Consider the following 4,613-nt stretch of genomic DNA (forward strand, 5'->3'; position numbering starts at 1 on the left):
ATTATTTGTGTTGTTTTCCATTTGCCTTGTGCAGTGTGGTTTCCTCAGCCATTCTGGAAGCTCCTGGAAGGCAGGCTTAGTGTCACAGCCCCACCTTTGTATCTCCTGCTTCCTGAGCCTGACACAGGGCTGTGTTCACCTGGAGAGGTTTTATTCTAGTAAATCTTTCCTGAGTCCATGTCATGTCTACTTAAGGTTACGGTCCCCTTGGCAGTTGAGAGCACTTGACATCCTTTCCCTCATTCTGGACTGGCTAGATAGTTTGTGGCACCCGATGCAGGACCCCTTGTTAAAAGAGTTATTCAGAATTGTAAGACGGCAACAGGAGAGCATTAAACCAAGAGTAGGGCCCTTATGAGTGCTGGGACCTGTGCCGGTGCCCAGGCCTCATACTCATGAAGCCAGCCCTCATCTCCTTGCGTCCTCTGAGGGAGGACACGGTAGAGGTCCTGATTTCCTTTTGACCAGTGGCAAACTGGAGGGCTCAGAGGGCAGTGACTGACCTCAGGTTGCACAGCTGACCATCGACAGAGTAGAACGGGAAACAGAGTCCAGCTCCGGGAAACAGAGTCCAGCTCCGGGAGCGTGCTCACTGTCTCCACCGGCTCTGGGGCCCCAGGAGCTTTGGTCCTCGGTTTCCTCCTCTGTAAATTGGGAACATTGACCTGATCATCGGGTGGCAAATGGTCCCATCAGGAGCCACCACATCCCATAGGCGCCGTCTCCTTCAAGTCATGAAGCCAAGGTTCCTCTCTGTTTCTTGGACAGTCCGAGCCCTGTAGACAGTAGGAGGCTAATTGGCTGTTGTGATAGTTGGAAAATTAAAGCCCCTCAGAAGTGGGAGAAGGTTGTCTCTTTTCATCTCTTTTTGAAGGAATGTGGGGACTTGGGTAGAAGGTTCCCCAGGGATCCTTGGTATTTCAGTGCTTTGATGTCTAGAGGAGTAAAAGAGCAATTAATCCTTGTAAATGTCTTTCCTGTAGGGTAGGCTGAGGGTGGGGGGGTGGCAGTGGCGGATGACTGCTCTTCCATCCCAGGGCCATCACTGGTCTAAGGGCTCTGCAGACCAGAGACCCAGGGTCAGAGCAGCATCTCCCTGTAGGGGAGGCTTCTAAATCTCACTTCCTCTGGAAAGCACATTTTCCTCAGCCTCTTGGGTGAGTGAGTAGCAGAGATTGCTGAAGACAGATGGGTTGCAGAGCTCCCCTTGGTCCCCTAGAATAGGTTTCTCAATTATCCAAAGACATCTGTCCTCACCGCAGGGCTGAGAGCCAGGAGTCCACCTTTAAACCAAGTGCTCTGAGGCCCACACACCGTAGCGGAGGGGTGGCCGGGCTGCCACGGGCAGGCGAGACTCCGGCCCCCCCGCCTGCACCTCCACCCACCATTAGCATCCTCCCTCCTGCCCGGTCAACCTGCAGAGGACCCAGACGATGAGGGTGTGTGTGGAAGGCCAAAGAAGAGAAGAGAATGTTCTCTGATTCCTAGAAGAGGTGTGTTTGGGGCAAGCAGACCTGTGGCCAGACTAGTAGGTTTTAAATTATCTGAATCTGTGGGTGTGTGTGGGTGTGTGTGTGTGTGTGTGTGTGTGTGTATGTAAACTTATGTTTCCATATACAACTACAGATGTTCCCCAGGCACACAAACACCATGCAAGTACGAGCACAAAGTGGGCGGAGCGCCGAGGTAGCTGTGCCTGGCTTGTCATGTTGTTTGGTGGGTGGGATGCCTTCTCGGGCAGGTGCAGGACTTGCCCATCAGCTGCCCGGAAGTGATTCACTCTGGTCCTCGACATCTCCCAGCACGGCTCTCAATCGGCCTTGGTGACTAACCCAAGGGGAGGAGGGTGTGTAGTGACCTGCTTTGGCAGGAAATGACAGTGCATAGCTGCAGCCAGCACCTTATCCCAGGGTGCTGGTGCAAGTTTCTGGGCTGGCCAGACATACGGATATTTCTAGACCGTGCAGGGCCCTTGGCCACAAGCTTCCCGCCATCTGCCTATATCCCACAGCACTGGCCGTGGCTCCTCCTGCCTCCTCCCGTGACCTGACCTGGGTTCTGTGTTTCCACAGGGCTGCACCTTCCTCCTTCTCCCTGGCCACAACCTGCCTGTCACAGTTGAGCACCTGTTTTCCTGAAGGTGATTTCCAGAAGCAGGTAAGGACCCCAGGGGAAGGACGTCTGGTAGAGTGGCCATAGAACGGCGTTGAGGAGAGGGCCTTGGGTACTGGCTCTAGGGCTGACCGTGAAGCTAGCTCATCTCATATCCTTTCTTCATCGTCCCTGGTAATGCTCATTGCTTCAGCTGTGTGGGTTCTTAACAGTGAGCGCTGTGGTTCTGCTGATGTCTTTTAGGCTGTTAAGATGTGTAAGGTCTGAATTAATATTTTATATGAGCTCTGTGAGTCACACAGTTATACGGCAACTGTATTTTCATGCGATGTAAACATTGTACAGATGAAAATGTACATTTTAAAACATGGACATCTAAAATATATCACATTTTTTTTTAAATGGACAAAAGTCAAGTGCTGGGACCCATGGGGGAGAGGTGGCTTGTGTACCTATAGGCTCCCCCTGTTGTCTGGCCAAGCCTGAGGTCAGGCAGCATTTACAAGCAGGTGTTAGACCACCCTGGGTATAAACGTATATTCCAATTTACATAAGTGTGGGTGTTAAACAGCATTAGCTTTAAGTTTATAAATAAAAAGGAGTGCAGGTGGCTGTGTTTGTATTTGGGCGCCCCCCCGCCCGAGCCCCCTGCCTGTCAATGGGAGGCCAGCTTTCAAAGTTGTTTACCAGAATGGGTCTGACTTCTGCATGTCCTGCTCTCTGGGTCTTTCCTGCTCTACCTCCCAATTCTTCCAAAGTGAGATCAGCTGTTTCCAAGCTGGAGCTCATGTGCATAGAGATTAGGTCCCTCTAATCTCTGGGCAGGAACGTGGTACCTCGATGCCTCCCAGAGAATGTGGTGCGGCCTCCCAGGCCACGAGCCACGTTTGTCACTTTGTAAGCACCCTTCCCAGTGGTTGGGAACCCCTTCCTGACTGTCTTTTACCTACCAACCTTCCTTCAACAGAGATGCAGGCTCAGAACCAACAGAAGTGTGTGGAAGGTGTGTGTGTGTGGGGTGAATGCATCTGTGTGTCTGCATTGAATGTATGGAACTCAGTTTCTCTGAAGTGCATTTGTCCCAATCAGGTGTGATTTTCTGGAACCACGCCCACTTCCGCGTAAGCCGTGGATATCTGTGACACAGCATCCACTTAGCCACAAGCCTCTCCCCTCGCCTTTCATTTGCATAGTTGATAGTTGCCTGTTTCTTTCCATTTTCTATGTTTTGGCTCATGTATGCCTTTCCCTGTTTAGCTTCCAGAATGTTATATCTTAAGAGAGGGAGCAGGTCTGTCTCTGACTTGGGCAGTTAACACTGAGGGATTTTCTTAGGATTTAGGATGGAAGCTCCACCATCTTAGGCGGTGGTGTGTTTGTGGGGTTGCCAGGAGACCATAAGTGAGAAGCAGCATTACCTTACCTTCAGCTCTCACAGCTGAGGACTGAATGAATAATTATTGTGTCCAAATTCTTTGCAGTTTGGACTTAGGTAATTTAAACACATTTTAGTGGAGACCAGTTCTTGATCCCTACAGGGAAGAATAAGAATTCTCAAGTGAAGTTAATCTGATGTGTGTCAAAACTGTGATGAAAACTTATCCACATGTTCGCTTGGATAGGTACCAAACTCAAACACACTGTAATACACTTGCAGCATTACCAGCGACTGAAAGGTCGTTGTTGTTTGGGTTGATTGTGATTGATTCTCTTCAGTTATTTCCTTCACATTGGCACCCTTGATGCAGCTCCTGTTTCGGACGGAATTATGTAAACAGGTCCCAATGTTCTCGTCCATCAGGATTGGAGTGTGGAGGGCAGGAGCACATGTTCACGCCGCAGTCGGCCCTGACCCATTCCTGGGTGTTCTCTCTGTCAGGCAGCAGGGTGGAGTCAGCTCAAACTAGAGCTCGAAGAATCCTAGAAGACCAGAAGTTTTAGGAAGGGCAGGAGTCCTCCCAAGGCAAGCAGGAACAGTTTAAGAACTGGCCTCTGCCAGGGAAGTGTGAACAGGGAGTGACCTGGCCCCAAAGACCCATCCAGGCACCAACGACACCCCAGGCCCACGGCTGGGTGTGTGAGGCCCCCTGGTAATCACAGTGTGAGTGTGGTGGGTCCCCGGGGATAGTGGAGCTACAGTGGAACAGAACCGGTCTGTACGTGACGCCAAGGGTAGGATTGTTGGGAGGAGCAAAGTTCTGTGAAATAGACCCCGTGTAAAATGATTGAGACGGGCACCCACACACACTCCTGTGGGTTCTGAGCCCTCATACTCCTGTTGGAGGAAGCTTGGCTGGTCAGGAAAGGAGAGGAAGGGGCTCTCAACTTCTGTGAAGCCAGCGTCCCGAGGTCCTGGGACGCACAGCAAAACCAGAGACATATCCTTGCCTGGGTAGAGCTGGCCCCTAAATGGGGGGATAGAGCTTGCTCTGGGACCCAGGACTGGGGGTGGTTTGTGACAGTAGGACCACTATGAAGCCTTGAACCAGAAGGGCCTTTGG

The 4,613-nt window shown here is 51.3% G+C and overlaps 1 protein-coding gene across 1 annotated transcript in view; it reads left to right on the forward strand.

The window, feature by feature from the left end:
• Positions 1-2,069: 2,069 nt before the first annotated feature.
• Positions 2,070-4,613, forward strand: part of CTNNBIP1 (catenin beta interacting protein 1) — a 23,058-nt gene continuing 20,514 nt past the window's right edge. Inside the window, exon 1 of the mRNA XM_024750025.1 lies at positions 2,070-2,157. The gene's annotated coding sequence lies outside the window, so the exon portion shown is untranslated. The remainder of the gene's footprint in view (positions 2,158-4,613) is intronic.

This window comes from Neophocaena asiaeorientalis, unplaced genomic scaffold, assembly GCF_003031525.2.
Source record: "Neophocaena asiaeorientalis asiaeorientalis breed wild unplaced genomic scaffold, Neophocaena_asiaeorientalis_V1.1 scaffold275, whole genome shotgun sequence".
NCBI classification, from domain to species: domain Eukaryota; kingdom Metazoa; phylum Chordata; class Mammalia; order Artiodactyla; family Phocoenidae; genus Neophocaena; species Neophocaena asiaeorientalis.